The sequence below is a fragment of the Apostichopus japonicus genome, chromosome 8 (assembly GCF_037975245.1).
Source record: "Apostichopus japonicus isolate 1M-3 chromosome 8, ASM3797524v1, whole genome shotgun sequence".
Classification (NCBI taxonomy): Eukaryota; Metazoa; Echinodermata; class Holothuroidea; order Aspidochirotida; family Stichopodidae; genus Apostichopus; species Apostichopus japonicus.
Genome location: NC_092568.1, coordinates 39705818 through 39724454, shown reverse-complemented (window position 1 = coordinate 39724454; position 18637 = coordinate 39705818). Strand labels below are relative to the sequence as shown.

At 33.7% G+C, this 18637-nt stretch overlaps 1 protein-coding gene and 1 long non-coding RNA gene across 2 annotated transcripts in view; one reads left to right on the top strand and one right to left on the bottom strand.

Moving 5' to 3' along the window:
- LOC139971993 (N-alpha-acetyltransferase 40-like) overlaps window positions 1–18637 on the top strand; it is a 99296-nt gene that overhangs the window by 27810 nt on the left and 52849 nt on the right. The window lies entirely within an intron of this gene.
- LOC139970859 (uncharacterized) lies at window positions 6861–13608 on the bottom strand. The gene is made up of 3 exons (XR_011794236.1): window positions 13502–13608; window positions 8390–8419; window positions 6861–6882 (listed from the first exon to the last, which is right to left on the bottom strand). It is a non-coding gene; the product is annotated as an uncharacterized lncRNA (long non-coding RNA).

Below are 18637 nucleotides of genomic sequence, written 5' to 3'. Positions count from 1 at the left end.
ATATTCACATTATATAATATAAAACATGAAGAATTAACAGAGAATTAACCACTCACTTTAATTTTGTTACACACTTACCTCCTGAAAAGAAACGAATAGATGAAAGAAAATAACAAATCGTTTTATAATGTAGAACCAATACTAAAAACACAAACACAGGGACTTAAAAATGTAAGGTTTCCTATAGCTGACACAAGTAGTTTTACTTAAGCTTTTCCCTGTTTTCGCTCATCACCTCACTACCTCATATCATCAATGGTTAAAAGTTAATGTTACAAATTAATTACAACAATCGTTCTATCTTTATTGACACTGCCATACATAATCGATAAACATGTTAATGTATTAATCTGTGCTTTACGAATGCTGTGAAAATTCCAAAATTGTATTCAAGTTGTGTACGATTGTTTGTCTGTTTGTTTTATTCGCACTCAGATTATTCAAAATACAAAAATATTACGAAAACATAATACACACATAGGACGGAAATGAAATAAAACACAAAGAGTAACATAAGCTAAACCTATTTGGCGAATAGAACGTTGCTCCATTTCCAATGGGGCCCTATAGGAGAAAAATTGCACTTTCAATGGTAAATACTAATGAAGAATTAACAGGAATTGATTTCCCTCGTGTTAATATATAATAACACTGTTGTTCGAACGTTAAGCATGATAAATACTTACAAACTGCAAATAAAGGAACAGATAGAAAGAAGAAAGAACGAACTATTATACAATAGTGAAAAGCAGTTAAGCACAAACAAATTGACTTTAAAATATCAGTTTATTTTAATTTAAACAAACAGTTTTTTTTTTTTTTTGCTTTTCCGCTGGTTTTTGGCTCATACCTCACCATCAATGTGAAAATTAAAATATTTGATTCAAGTTGTGTATGAAAATGAAAGAATTAACAAGAATTGATTTCCCTCGATTTCCCTAATAGATAATAACAGTTCTTAACACGATAATCATGATAACTACTTACCGACTGCAAAGAAACGAACAGATGGAAAGAAGAAAAGAACGTATTAATATTTATTAGAGAAGAAACAGTAAAACCACAAACACGTTGACTTTAAAATGTCAGTTTACTATAATTGAAACAAACAGGTTTCCTTGGCTTTTCCACTAGTTTTGGCTCTAAACCTCACCATCATGTTAAATAATAATATTTGATTGCCATCGTTGATAAAATATAAAGAATTACCAGGGAAGTGATTTCCCTGGTGGTTTTCTTTGAACGAAGGTTAGGAAATGAAACATATCTACCATCGTTAAAGGTCTGGCGACATGTGATCACAAAATTCTTGTCATATTTTAAACACCTCAGGCCAATCCTGACGCGTTCATGAAGGTTTCCGGTATTAAAATATACATAACATTAATCGATGGTTAAAGGTTAAAATTACAAATTAATTACCACAATCGTTCTATCTTTATTGACATTGCCATAAATAATCGATAAATATTTTATTGTACTAAACTGTGCTTTACGAATGTTGTGAGAATTCTAATATTTTATTCAAATTGTGTACAAATATAAAGGATTGACAGGAATGGATTTCCCTCGTGCTAATATATAATAACACTGTTGTACAAACTTTAAGCATGATACATACTTACCGACTGCAAAGAAAGGGACAGATGAAAAGAAGAAAGAACAAATTATTATTCAAACGAGAAAAACAGTGAAACACAGACACAGTAACTTTGACATGTCAATGTAAGTATATTTTAAACAAATAGTTTCCCTTAGCATTTCTGCTCAATACATCATAACATCAATGATTAATGCGGGAGTTGAAAATTCGTTTTAAAACAGTTGTTATATCTCCATTGGAGTTGCGATCCATGTAATCGATAAATACATTATTGAATTAATATTTGCATTTCCAAAGTTGTGAAAATTATAATGTTTGATGGACATTACTTTACACTGTTTCTTGCTCATCACATCACTAGTTCATATTCTCAAAAGTTATATATGAAAGTGACGAATTCAGTTCAAAACAATCATTCTAGCTTCATTGACATAGCCATTTATGTAGTTGATAAACATGTTATTGTATAAAAATAATAATATTCTTTACGAATGCTGTGAAAATTATAATATTTTATTCAAGTTGTGTACGAAACTAAAGAATTAACAGGAATTGATTTTCTTCGATTCCCTAATAGGTAATAACATTTCTAAAAACGATAATCGTGCAAACTACTTACCGACTGCAAAGAAACGAACAGATAAAAAGGAAATAAACACGTATTAATATTTATTAGGAAAAAAAAAACAGTAAAGCCACAAACACGGTGACTTTAAAATGTCAGATTACTATAATTGAAACAAACAGTTTTCTTTGGCTTTTCCTCTAGTTTTAGTTCTTTTCCTCACCCTCAAATGTGAAATCGTAATATTTGATTTTCACCGTTTATGAAACATAAAGAATTAACAGAGAATTAACCCCTAACTTTAATTTTGTTACATATACCTCCTGAAAAAAAACGAATAAATGAACAAAAATAACAAATCGTTTTATAATATAGAACCAATAGTAAAAACACAAACACAGGGACTTAAAATATAAGGTTTCCTATAGCTGACACAAGTAGTTTTACTTAAGCTTTTTCCCGTTTTCGCTCATCACCTCACTAGCTCATATAATCAATGGTTAAAAGTTAATGTTACAAATTAATTACAACAACCGTTCTATCATTTTTGACATTGACAAAAATAATCGATAAACATGTTGTTGTATTAAACTGTGGTTTACGAATGCTGTGGAAATTCCCAAATTGTATTCAAATTGTGCACGATTTGTTTCTTTATATGTTTTATTCGCAACCAGATTATTCAACATACAAGAATATTACGAAAACATAATAGACAAATAGAAGGGAAATGAAAACAAAACAAAAAGAGTAACAGGAGCTAAACCCATTTGGCTAATAGAACGTTGCCCCATTTCCAATGGGGCTCTATCGAAGAAAAATTGCACTTTCAATGGTAAATACTAATGAAGAATTAGCAGGAATTGATTTCCATCGTGATAATATATTATAACACTGTACTACAAAAGTTAAGTATGATTACTACTAACCCACTGCAAAGAAAGGAACAGATAGAAAGAAGAAAGAACGAACTATTATACAATAGTGAAAAGCAGTTCAACACAAAAGAAATAACTTTAAAATGTCAGTTAATTTAAATTAAAACATAGTTTTCCTTTGCTTTTCCACTGGTTTTGGCCCTCACCTCACCATCAATGTGAAAATTAAAAAATTTGATTCAAGTTGTGTATGAAAATAAAGAATAAACATGAATTGATTCCCTTGATTTCCCTAATAGATAATAACAGTTCTTAACACGATAATCATGATAACTACTTACCGACTTAAAGAAACGAACATATGGAAAGAAGAAAAGAACGTATTGATATTTATTAGAGAAGAAACAGTAATACCACAAACACGGGGACTCTAAAATGTCAGTTTACTGTAATTGAAATAAACAGGTTTCCTTGGCTTTTCCACTAGGTTTGGCTCTAAACCTCACCATCATGTTAAATAATAATATTTGATTGCCATTGTTGATAAAATAAAAAGAATTAACAGGGAAGTGATTTCCCTGGTGGTTTTCTTTGAACGAAGGTTAGGTAATGAAACATATCTACCATCGTTAAAGGTCTGGCGACATGTGATCACAAAATTCTTGTCATATTTTAAACACCTAAGGCCAATCCTGACGCGTTCATGAAGGTTTCCGGTATTAAAATATACATAACATTAATCGATGGTTAAAGGTTAAAATTACAAATTAATTACCACAATCGTTCTATCTTTATTGACATTGCCATAAATAATCGATAAACATTTTATTGTACTAAACTGTGCTTTACGAATGCTGTGAGAATTCTAATATTTTATTCAAATTGTGTACAAATATAAAGGATTGACAGAAATTGATTTCCCCCGTGCTAATATATAATAACACTGTTGTACAAACTTTAAGCATGATACATACTTACCGACTGCAAAGAAAGGGACAGATGAAAAGAAGAAAGAACAAATTATTATTCAAACGAGAAAAACAGTAAAACACAGACACAGTAACTTTAACATGTCAATGTAAGTATATTTTAAACAAATAGTTTCCCTTGTAATTTCTTTTCAATACAGCATAACATCAATGATTAATGCGGGAGGTAAAAATTCATTTAAAAACAGTTGTTCTATCTTCATTGGAGTTACGATCCATGTAATCGATAAATAAATTATTGAATTAATTTTCGCATTTCTAAAGTTGTGAAAATTATAATGTTTGATTGACATTGCTTAACACTGTTTTTTTTTTGCTCATCACATCAATAGCTCATATTTTTAATAGTTAAATATGAAAGAGAAGAATTCAGTTCAAAACAATCATTCTAGCTTCATTGACATAGCCATTTATGTAGTCGATAAACATGTTATTATATAAAAATATTAATATTCTTTACGAATGCTGTGAAAATTATAATATTTTATTCAAGTTGTGTACGAAAATAAAGAATTAACAGGAATTGATTTCCTTCGATTTCCCTAATAATTAATAACAGTTCTAAACGATAATCATGCAAACTACTTACCGACTGCAAAGATACGAACAGATATAAAGAAGAAAAGAACGTATTCATATTTATGAGAGAAGAAACAGTAAAACCACATACACGGTGACTTTAAAATGTCAGATTACTATATTTGAAACAAACATTTTTCCTTGGCTTTTCTCCTAGATTTGGATCTTTTCCTCACCCTCAAATGTGAAATCGTAATATTTGATTTTCATCGTTGAAAAAACAAACAATTAACAGGGAATTAAACCTAACTTTAATTTTGTTACACACTTACCTCCTTATAAGAAAGGAATAGATGAAAGAAAATAACCAACGTTATATCATGTGGAACCAATAGTAAAAACACAAACACAGGGGGTTCAAAATGTAAGGTCTCCTATAGCTGACAAAAGAATTGTCCCTGTTTTTGCTCATCACCTCACTAGCTCATATCATCAATGGTTAAAGGTTAATGTTACAAATTAATTACAACAATCGCTCTATCATTTTTGACATTGCCATAAATAATCGATAAACATGTTATTGTATTAATGTGTGCTTTACGAATGCTGTGGAAATTCCAAAATTGTATTCAAATTGTGTACGATTGTTTCTTTGTATGTTTTATTTGCACTCAGATTATTCAAAATACAAAAATATTACAAAGACATAATAGACAAATAGGACGGAAATGAATATACAAACAAAAAGAGTAACAGAAGCTAAACTCATTTGGCTAATAGAACGTTGTCTCATTTCCAGTGGGGTCCTATAGAAGAAAAATTGCACTGTCAATGGTAAATACTAATGAAGAATTAGCAGGAATTAATTTCCTCATGCTAATATAGAATAACACTGTTGTACGAACGTTAAGCATGTTAAATACTTACCGACTGCAAAGAAAGTAACAGATTGAAAGAAGAAAAAATCAATTATTATACAATAGAGAAAAGCAGTAAAACACAGACACAGTAACTTTTAAATGTCGTTTTATTTTAATTTAAACAAACAGTTTTCCTTGGCTTTTCCACCTCATCATCTATGTGAAAATTATAATACTTGATTGGCATCGTTGATAACAAAGAAAGAAATAACAGGGAAGTAATTTCCCTGGTGGTTCTCTTTGAACGGGAGATAGGCAATGAAACATATAAACTGTCGTTTAAGGTATTTCGACACGTGATAACAAAGTCTAGTCATAGGGGCGCTTTTGACACTATCTAAGCGGAGCGCCACCAGGTTGGCACGGAGCGTACAGACATATTTTGACTAAAGATACTCTCTAGATCGCCGGAAATGACCCTTTCCGGACCTTGCTTATTTGCAGATAAACGAAGAATAAATAGGTGTCATTGCCATTTTGTCAGAAAATTACATCAACAAAATGTGACAAATGTCAATAGGTAGATGAGAGCCAATTATCGCGAATAAGTAAAAAGTGGTAAAAAGCTGAAAACGGCGCCAGTAGTCCAGTTGAGTCTGCCGGGGGGGGGGGACATCCAACCCTGACCATACGGACGCTCCGCCACTGTCCTGACTCGTAGATGAAGGATTCCGCTACTACAATAGAATCAATTCTAACATTTCGCGGTATCTGAAGTCACTTTTTGTGTCATTAATTGCATTGTCCTTTCCTATGCACATTTGAAGACGTGCAGTTTTGCAGTGCAGATCGGTCCAAAGGTAACACTGCTGCGCAGCATTGAAACACACAACACGAAATTAGACAGCCATGGCAGTGCCGTATTTTCCTCTCGCGATTGAAACAGACCGCTCAGTATCTGATAAAATCCCATTGTCTGAAAGGGACATGAATGGGGAAAGGGTGAGGATTTCGAATTTCCAATACAACCCTATATGTTTGAGCCAGAAACAATAATAAAGAAATTAACAGGAATTGATTCCCTCGTGTTAATATATAATAACACTGTTCTACGAACGTTAAGCATGATATATACTTACCGGCTGCAAAGAAACGAACAGATGGAAAGAAGAAAGAACGAATTAATATACAAAAGAGAAAAACAGTAAAGCACAAACCTGGTGACTTTTAATGTATGTTTACTATAATTGAAACAAACAGCTTTCCTTGGCTGTTCCACTGGTTTTGACTCTTACCCTCACCCTCAACAATAAAATTTAGAACAGATCAAAATTTTGGTCAATGCTTTGGGACCCCACACAAACTTGGGCTCGTATGTTTTTAACTCGACTGCAGCTCTGACTAATAAGAGTATGAAACAACTTGGGAAAAATTGATGCAACTCACATTTAATGTGAAAAATTCATTGCTGCAAGTAGGGATGAAGAATAAGAAATAAAATGTTTAACATACTTGATACAGGTGCTGGGCTAAACCCAGACTTTTCTTTCCCGTACCAATGTTCCTTCAAACAATTACATTCTGTACTGTAATGGAAAAACTTGTAATGTAGTCCAGGTCAAACTTTCGTTTTGGTATTTTAATGGGAACATAATCTAAGCATTCAAGTGATATTTGCATTTATACCTATGTACCGTTTTTGAGATATTGACAGTTGAAGTTATTTGATATTCTACCAAAAGTGAACTTGAAGCAAACAGGTGTGATGTCATAGTTGCAAACTGACAAATAATGTTTTGTTTTTTTCTTTATTTTCAGTCTATTTATTTGAACCTTGGATTGGATTGGAGTGGGTTACTAGTTTGTCTAAAGGGGATGTGAAGTTTAAAAACATACCAATACCTATGGAACATTCACATTATGGATGCATCCAATTGTGGAGTATAAAATTAGAGGTATATTTTGAATGAAAACATAACATTATTTATTAGGGGGCAAATTCAACTGTCAATATCTCAAAAGCGGTTCATTGGAATTGAATGCAGATTTCACCAGAATGCTTGGAATATGTTCCTCTTTAACATATCAGATAGAAATTTCGACCTGGATTATTCTTCTAATAAAAACAGTTCTGATTCCTATCTTCACCTACATTTTCAGTAAGCGTTTAATATTTCACGTAAATCTCCCTGCAGTGGTGATCCAACAGTAAGCGCATTATATTAAGCGCTCAAATCAAAGTAAGCCTGTTTTACCGAAGAAGCAATACTAATCGCACGTGCGCTAACCAGTTTGTTAATTACAGAGGCTCTTTTTCTAACTATGACCAAAGATATTTTTAAGTTGCTTGTTTGGAATATTTTATGTGCAATCAGACGCAGCTATTGATGAGAGACTTTATTGAATATCATTTAAAGCAAGCACATATTGTTCAAAAGACTTAGATTTGACCTTCTACATGAAATACATGCGCTTAAATTAAGATAAGAGATACCACCCGGAATTACCTTATACTCTCTTGTTTCCTTCTTATTGTATTCAGGACAACCAATAACTTAGGGGCAAGATCCATTTCTTTTTCTCCTTTTTCTATTCATTACCAATCCTCTATGTAAGCGTTTGCCGGGAGAATTCTTACTTCACACGTGCACCTTATTGCGTCCACATTACAGATAAATAGATATTTATTCAGCCAATGGATAGAATATTTATAATGGAAATTGGATGTAAACAGGCGCTCAAACGAAAACAATGAATCGATTAAGACGATTTATGCTACCCATCGGTATACACAATTGCATTGGACGTGAAATAAGGACTCAACCTACAACATAATATAATTAATGTTACCTTATATTTTAGTTATATATGTATTGGTTTTACTAAGTAGTTTATTAGACCTCTATAACTATGGACATTAATCTTAAACTTGAAAATACACCTCCTACTACTTTGTGTGTGGCGCCAATACTTACCTGTTTCCACTCATTTTGAAGGCGGATTAACTGAAAAATCAGAATTTGCAGTGGTAATATGTCAACATGAACGACTTAAATCATGTAGTATGAAGTAAATTATTGTGGAAAGTTGTAATTCGATGTCAATATAAACCATATTCAAGCTTTCGACATATTGTTTGGTTTCTACTAATGTTTTCGTTTTACCTTTGTTGCTCCCATCTGAGGCCTAAACACAATACTAACTGAACATCGCAAAAAAATTAACCATTAGAAAGCATGTCAAGCTTGATATAAATTATATATGCGCAAACTCATCGGGCAACATGCTGATGTAACCCTGACTGGTTAACAAACTACCGAAAGAATTGATTCATCGAGCATATAGGAGTGCTTTCACATTTCTTTCACATCAAGTCATTTCCGGTGTAGAACTACCGCATCTATTAATCAGGCAGATGCACACCAATGTGGTTTGGGATTTGATTGTTCATTTAATAAAAAAAATAAGAACTTGAAGAAAATATGCAATGGCTTCTATCTATCTTTAATCAGCACATGAAATGTCAGAAAATTTCTCTGATGTGAATTGTGACGAAGAAGGCCTTAACGTTATGATGTGTGCACAGTCACGTTATGCTGGGAACAACGATTTTCGAACTTAAGTAAGGCCACCAGTAAGCAAATTTCGATAATGTAGTTTGTTTGCATTTGGACACGAAAATAGGACAATGCTTAACAAATTTTAAGTGCAGTCGCAATATGTTTACGTTTTTATAACACGGTTGCAAACTGCTCATGGAACCCTGATGAGAAACACTGTTGCGAACGCTAACTAAACACACTAAATGAAAGCGATATTTTACACAATGGAAGTTAACGGATTACAAAGCATCTATCTTCCCTTCGCAACTTTTGTCCAGTGAAAATCATGTAAGCAAATAGCGCAAACAAGGTGGCATGTAGAAAATGCCTCAAGAAATAATCTAGATAATGTTTGGCCACGCTAAGTGTATTCGTATTTTGACACAACACTTTTTATCACGTTTTTGAGTTGAAAAACGGAGTAATATTATACCGTTGTTAGTGTACGGCACAGCAAAAACCTATAACCAACTCGGTATTGGAGGGAAGTTGTCTTGTAGAAATGAGACAACAAGGACAACTAGATGTTTAGAACGTGACTTCTTGCCCCTTCCGTCTGCTCATTTCTTTAGGACAGTGATCACTCGCGTTTTTAGTCATATCCTTAAATTTTGTTATATATTTTTCTATATGTATAGATATATATATATATATATATAGATATATATATATATATATATATATATATATATATATATATAGATATATAATGGATGGATATATGGATAGATGGATAGATGGATGGATAGATGGATAGATGGATGGATGGATGGATGGATGGATGGATGGATGGATGGATGGATGGATGGATGGATGGATGGATGGATGGATGGATGGATGGATGGATGGATGGATGGATGGATGGATGGATGGATGGATGGATGGATGGATGGATGGATGGATGGATGGATGGATGGATGGATGGATGGATGGATGGATGGATGGATGGATGGATGGATGGATGGATGGATGGATGGATGGATGGATGGATGGATGGATGGATGGATGGATGGATGGATGGATGGATGGATGGATGGATGGATGGATGGATGGATGGATGGATGGATGGATGGATGGATGGATGGATGGATGGATATATGGATGGATATATGGATGGATATATGGATGGATATATGGATGGATATATGGATGGATATATGGATGGATATATGGATGGATATATGGATGGATATATGGATGGATATAGAGATTGAGAATGGATGGATGGATACAGAGATTGAGAATGGATGGATGGATACAGAGATTGAGAATGGATGGATGGATTAGAGATTGAGAATGGATGGATGGATATAGAGATTGAGAATGGATGGATGGATATAGAGATTGAGAATGGATGGATGGATATAGAGATTGAGAATGGATGGATGGATATAGAGATTGAGAATGGATGGATGGATACAGAGATTGAGAATGGATGGATGGATATAGAGATTGAGAATGGATGGATGGATATAGAGATTGAGAATGGATGGATGGTGATGGTGATATTGTTTGCACAAATGGCTCACACGACAGCTAGTTCCGGTTAACTTGTAGGTAAAGGTAAATTTACCAACACGTCAGGTTTTGATGATATAATTTCAGAAACTTACATGTAGGCAAGCAAATTATTTATATCTTTAGCTCAGTGTTTTTTTGTTTTCCAAGCCATCTCTTAGTTATTTTATTCTCTGACTGTGTTTATCTAATTCATAATTGTTGCACCGCATAATCTTGGGCATGTAGTGTTTACAATGACTAGAATACTGCTAGTGTTCATACATACAATTTTTCAAATTTGCTGAATGGTTATATTTGATTATACTTCTTTATTGATAAGGTAAGGGTTCCTATTACAGCAATTCTACACAAAAAATGCTTAAAATACATATCAGAATTTGTTAAAATTTATCTCAGATCAAGGTGGGCTTCAATGTGCGAAATGTTTGAGAGGGACGGGATGTTAAAGACTATTTAATATATCCATGACCAGTTGCCAAACATTTATGGGAAATGCACAGTACATTGGATGGAGATGGGGAGATTGATGATTGGCAAATGACCAGAAGTTATGAAATGTTTTCCATGAAAATTATAAAGACAAGTATCGCGAAGTATTTTCAATATACTTGTTCGCATAGGGGTATGCAAGGCTCCGATCTACTGTCATGGAAAGCGCTCCCTGTTTAGTTATTTAATACTTTATTACCTTGGGTAGACTTGACATGATAATGGACATGTGTTTCAAAATAGCTGGCGAAACGTCATCACGAATGCAGACTCTCCTTCTGATCAATTTTATGGGACTGATGATATATTCTATGTTGTACATACTATCCCTCACCGAAATCCCAGATCTAGCTCTATATATGGCTTTATCTGGCCATATAAAGCCTTCATCTGGCCATATCAAACCAGATATAACTGGATATAGGGTCAATCCAGATATTCAGATATAGTTTTATCTGGCTATATAAAGCCAGATATTACTGGATATAGATTCAATCCAGATATGCAGCTAAAGGTTCATCTGGCCATATGAAGCCAGATATAACTGGATATACAGTCAATCCAGATATTCAGATACAATTTTATCTGGCCCTATAAATCCAGATATAACTGGATATAGAGTTAATCCAGATATGCAGATAAAGTTTTATCTGGCCCTTAAAGCCAGATATAACTGGATATAGAGTCAATCCAGATATGCAGCTCAAGGCTGATCTGGCTATATAAAGCCAGATATAACTGGTTAAAGAGTCAATCCAGATATGCAGATAAAGCCTTCATCGGGCCATATAACGCCAGATAGAACTGGATATAGCGTCAATCCAGATATGCAGATAAATTTTAATCTTGCCATTTAAAGCCAGATATAACTGGATATACATGTTAGACTGTATGCTCTTACATAGTGTACTTTCATAGAGATTTACATTGACCTATATTGTGGTACTGCACATGCATATATATTTTCAATGGTAAAGCACTTACATTGCACACTAAGTCAAAGGAGGGGCTTTATATGTGTATTGCTACTCTGGGAGTAAGATAGGAAAGGGAGTGTAGATATGGTGGGAGTAGAGAGCAGAAGAAAGTTTAATAAAAGGATTGGTATATTAAGAAAAGGTAACGGAGATTCGTAAAAAGTATCCTTTTGATGTCAGGACATTGGCATAGGATTCTATAGTGAACTGAACAGTGAGAAGTAAGGAAGACATTTTTTGAACGGATGGAAACAAGGAACATATTTTGGGACTGAACTTCGATACTGAATGGAACATATATCGCCCTCCTGGAACTTATTTATTAAAGCAAATATATTAAATAAAAGAATAGCACAACGTAATGTGGTATCAACATATACAGGACCACAGGAAAATATAGAACTGAACCTTCGAGTATTATTTTTAAGTGTACTAGTGGTACCGCGTGATGCCAGTAATTTAAGTAATATGATTTACCTGGGCCCAAAATTTGAATGTACATGTACTAAACATCAGTTTGCAAATGTTTTGGTAAGGTATAATGCTAGGTATAGTGTAATGTGCATGCACATCACACATTTCTACTATATTCCAATGCAGTTGAGTTCTGTGTTTATATTTCGCGTGTGTCCTGCTCTCTGTATGTGTCTCCGTACCAGGACAGGGATAACTACTGATCAAGCTGGAAAATAATTCTCAATGCTAGTGCAGTTATCGACATAACTGGCTTACATACAGTTATTCCAGATATGCCATATAAAGCCAGATATAATTGGATTATCTGTATTTTTTTTTTTATCAACCAGATAAAGTTTTATATGGCCCGGATATGGATGCAATATAAGGGTCATATTAAACTTCATTTTATAAAAAGTTATATTTGCCCAATTTTGTATCTGGCCAGATATAGATTTCAGATCTGGAGCAGATCTGGCCCAGATTGAAATTCCAGATCTGGCCCAGATCTTGATATATATATCTAGCCCAGATGTGGGATTTCGGTGAGGGATGTTTTGGGAAATGGCCGCATGTTTCTCATACAAACATTAATGTGCAACATTAACGCTTGGGAGCAACTGGTTTGAGAAAACAACATAAACAGAAGTGCCAAGGAATATTTAGACTGCATATTGGTATTATAACTAATCAAGCAAGTAATGTAAAGGGTTAACGTAAAGAGAATGACGATCAAATGAGACGCGAATACCGTAACTCACTCATCGTTACGATAGATCTTTGCATTTACTTGCGTTTGTTAGTATTTTCTGTCTTTCTTCCATTGTTAAAGTTAATAATAATAATCATCGCAATTGATTTAGCAGTTCATGCAGTCCTAATTATCGACGGAAAAACGTAATAAATATACTTCTGGGAAATGCATTATAATGGTTTCACTCTGCAGATGTTTCCTGTAGGTAGGTGTCCTAAATATGTTTAGTCTGAAACTATTGCTTTCGAAAACTGTTATATCATAAAATGTCTTTCAACACAATCTTACCTACAGTTATATCAGACTTGGTAATCCCTCTTTGTCGCTTGTGGTCTAATAGTATGTTAATGATGAGGAAATGCTGTATCTGTTTCCAAATGAGTGATGTGTGCGAGCCATTCAATCCTGTTATGAACATAACGTGGTATGATGCACGCAATAACGCTATATACCACGGTAAGACTTTGTCATATTTTATTTACATATATATGGAAAGCTATGCAAACTTTCTGTTTAAAAGCAAAGAAAAGACTGCACAAACAAACAACTAACAGGCGTTTGCGTAATTGTCTATAAATATGAATACTTCTTTGTCACGCCATGCCGTACTTTCGTTATGCTTTGAAATCATTCAAAATAACGTTGTGCGGTTAGGAAGTTTGTCTACTTGAAAAGTACGATCTGAGATCAGGTACAGCAAAAGACGTCACTTTCCAGCGTGAGGATAAAAAATATAGAAAATCTGTACTCTCACACGAGACACGGCGTCCTTAAAACGGCACGTTATCTTTTACAAATCACGAAATTTAATTTACAACATCATTTTTCAAAATGATATTACTTAAGCGAATAATTAACTACAACCGTACATATTTAACCTAGAGGTTTTTCTTAGAAAACTATTAGGGTACAATAACTTACATGAACGAACATCATATTTTATTATAAGGATTAAAAGGCTGCTCTGAATTTCGAAACCGCGTCATGTCCCAGGACTTAAAATGATCAACATATGAATTCATATAATGGATGGAACGCATAGAATCAAATAGATAGTGACAAACAGAGCATAATCGTTCAATGTTGAAAGACAAAATGCAACATGATTAAATCAAATGAGCGTCAATCGTTATTGAATTAGTCAAACACGGGACGTATATTATATTGTATTTGCGTGTAGCGAAATGTAGTGAAATGTACGGAAGTATGATGGTATACTTAATTATAGTATAAATGTAATTCACATGGTAACACTTGGTATACCACAGAACAGGTTGAGTATCTCGCCTACAATAGTAAGAACAGTCAGTTCTGTTAATGAAGATATTACACTGTCTGATATATCTCTTAAGCCATCAGTTCTGACGGTAACAATAAACCAAACAAATTAACATATAAAAGGGAATAAGGCCGAGTGAACCACTTGCATCTCACAATGTGTTTTTTTGCTTATATATTTGTTTGTTCACTTAAATATTTACAATGTTTAGGGAAGTCTCCTGAAAATGCAACAAAGAAAACTTCCTAAAAAGTAGAAAGAAGAGAGAAAAAAAAGGTGAAAATAATGATAATAATATTTATATGTTTCAGTTACTACTTAATCATAATTGATAGGAAATACTAATATCTGTAATAAGGCTTTTCTAAATATTGAGCTTAATTTATAAGTTTTTACATCAGTTGATAGTGAGTTCCACGTTTTAGTTGAACGGTTTCTTAGACTTAACATACCATCAGTGCGTGTCTAATATGAGTTATAATGTAAGTTGCTAACCGGTCTTGTATTATTATTATGAAACTCTCTGTTGCCATAAATACAATTTCGAAAACCGTTTGTTAATAATCCATTCCAAGCTTTGTACTTATATGTGCAATATTACCTTTTATAAGATTATCTAATTTCAATAAATTGAGTTTCTTAAAAAAAAATGGGCTTGTTAGTTCACGCGGTGCTGCGTGAGATAAATGACGTATTGCACTCTTCTGTAGTATATTAAGGTGGTGTAATTGTGACCTGCCTGTACCCAAATAATCAAGCACTAATATAAATATGGTGCTATTGAAGTTTGATAAATCATTCTGAGTATATTCTGGGAGAGGAAACTTTTAAGCTTTGCTACAATTCCTAAACCTCTTGCGACGCTGGTGCAGACTTTTGTGATATGATCACCTCATAAAGGTTTACTATCAATATTAATCCCTAAAAATTTAGAAAATGATACTAGCTTTATTGTTTTACCGTCCATTAATATATCATTACTCCAATTAAGTGTTCTTCATCCATTAAATACTATACAGTTAGTTTTTTTCTACATTAAGTGAAAACTCATTAGCGGCATATCAGTACGAAAAAATGTATTTAATTCAGTAGAGACAGTATTATGTATTACACGTTTTCGAACTCGAAGAAAATATTGGTATCATCTGCAAACAAGATAGTAACAATTTTTTAAACTTGGCAAATGTAATTTACATATATAATGAATATATATAATATTGAGCCCTGTGGGACACCGCGACGGGTTTCAACAAGTTTATTGGATGATATTTATTGCTATCTATTTGATCTATAGCTACTTAATCAGGCAAGGGTTGTTCCTCTTACGCCATAAAAAGATAACGTACTTAGCAAATATGGTATGGTCAATAATATCAAATGCTTTGGAGAGATAAAGGAACACTCCAATTGATATTTTATTATGATCAAGATCAGTATAGTTGTTCAATAGCATTTGGACGGAACCCATACGTTTCATTGCACAAAATATTATACTATGTTAGAAAATTAAGAATACGATTGCTCATACGTTTTTCAATAATTTTTGAAAAACATGATAGCAAAGAAGTAGGACGGTTAGCTCCGTATGTTTGAGTAAATTTTGTTTTTTAATTGTTATTACCTTTGCATTGTTTTGTTTATCTGGAAATTTACCAGAAGTAAAAGATAAATGCAAAAAAATAGTCAATGGTTTGGCCACAAATGAATAACATTTGTTATCATATATGGTTAAAAATCGTCATGCCATTCTGAATGTCTTGGTTTCAGTCTGGAAATAGCGACTATTAAAAGTTCTTCCAATCGGACAGGATTAATGAATATCCATTGACTGTTTCTGGTTTATTATGTTTTATTATAAATAAGATGGTTTTCACTGCCTTTATTTGTAATATTTTTGATAAATTTCTGGTAAATTTCCAGTCCCTAGCAATATATTATTAATATATATTATATATATTACTATATTTGAATATATAACTATATATATATTACAATATATATGACTATATACTATTTACTATTTATATCTATCTTTGTGTCTATTTATATATATATATATATATATATATATATATATATATATATATATATATAAACATACATTATATTTATGACAGCCTTAAAATCTGTCGCATTCATAACCAGCAACCCGGGTATGAGTAATTTATACTACAGAGCCTCCATCTGTGGCTTTTTTAGTAATTATTCCCACCACTTAGTAATTATGGCGTTATCTCTTAACAGACTTTTTTTCCGGGCGCGATGTGTTTAGGAGTGGCATTGGATGTTCGTTCAAGCTTCGGTGATAATTGATTAATGACGTGTAAATAGAATTAAACATTGTGGTTAGGAAGCAATTAATTAAGTTTAATACCAGTAGCATATTTCTGTAAAAGATTTTATAGGGGAGTTCCAAGTCATGCATTTATTATAATGTATATGTATGTATATGTTTTTATAAATTCTGCACCCCCCCCCCTCCACCTCCACTACGGATCGACTCCCCCGAGAGCCACTTAAGTCCAACAAGTCCTTTGACAAAGTAATTGTAACTGGCATAAATATTCCCGTGGTTAGTATCATTGAGACAGCAGTTTGACAGGTCTCTCTTTCTTAGCATTTCTTTATCGTATTAGAAATAATTTGCAAGTTAATGAAACGAATAATCTGGCATGAATTAATCTTTGTAACGAATTTACTTGAATCGAAGCTTTAACGTAAAATATCTGAGGAATATGCTGACTTAGCTGTACACACATCCTATGTACGGTATTTTGTTCATCGTATACCCTCTCCTAGAAACAAGTCATTATATAAGGGTAAATTGCTGTCTCTCTAAGAGAGAATAAATCTTCATAAAGTAGCCTGTGTGACTGTATCATAAGGTAAAGACGTTTTGCGTTTTTGACGCGGTGCGTTTCTTTTTGCGTTATTGACGCGGTGTGTTTCTTCTAGCGTTATTGACGCGGCGCGTTCGTTTTGCAGTATTGACACAGTGTGTGCATTACGTTGAGTATTATACTGAACTAGTTATATTAGGTCAAGACTGAATACATATCCTCAGCTGGTACTGTATAACAAATAATGCATTATAGTCTGTTTCTATTATTTAATCCGTTATTACGCTTGTTCATTGAATCTGTACTTTGATTGCATTAATCTGTTCAGACAAATCACAAATAAATCCACTGTCTTCTTCTCTGTCTGTGCTTCATATGAAAAACAAGGGGGACGTTTAGCCACGGGCAAATGCGACGTCTTGGGGCGGCCGGCGTTACAATACCAGTTTTCATCTCAGCCTCGTCATCCAATGTTTTCTCAAAGGGGAGGTGACTTTCTCCCTTAGACCCTCTTCAATACGGATGTGACCTAAATGCTGTGTCCTGTAAGTCAAAATGACAGATGGTAGAGTCGGTATTATGTCATGAGAGTTCACATTAGTGCAAGCGGTAATAAATAATAATAATAATAATCGTCAGGAACAGTTGGCTTTACGGCCACAACACTGATTGCCACGGGTAAGGTGAAACAATGTGACTGGACAACACCAAGATTCGAGTGACTGCCTTCGATATTAGTGGCTTTAGTTAAGTCTTCGTACCAAAACAAAACCTGGAATCCGGCTTTTTACAGATATCTGCAGGTCCTTTAAGACAGGTATCCTTAAGCCATATAGTACAATGAATTCACCAGCGGGGAACCAAAGTTGCCCCTACATATACTTGGAAACCCACGATCCTGATAGTAAAATACTGCTTGCGGGTTACGTCGCCCAACGGACATCGCGCCCAACTGCAACGAGTTACTGCTGTGGGGCACTCAGCACCCCTTGCACCAAGTAGTACAAAATAAGAATATCATGCACTAACCTGCTTACCTCGCCTATTCATACTTACCCTTTATCTGCATTTATACAAAGTAATCTTAACAAAGACTTACATAAATTCAATCAGAAATCAGTGAATCAAACAAAGCATACTAGAATGTCGAATGTTACCAATGCGAATTTCGTGAGCAAAACAGAAAACTTATGAATATTCATGGCAACTGTATACAGCTGCATGGTCGTTTGACTTGTATCAAGCATACTCGTGACACTGATGTGTATCCTTAGTGTGTTAGTATTGAAGCCCCATACTTATAGT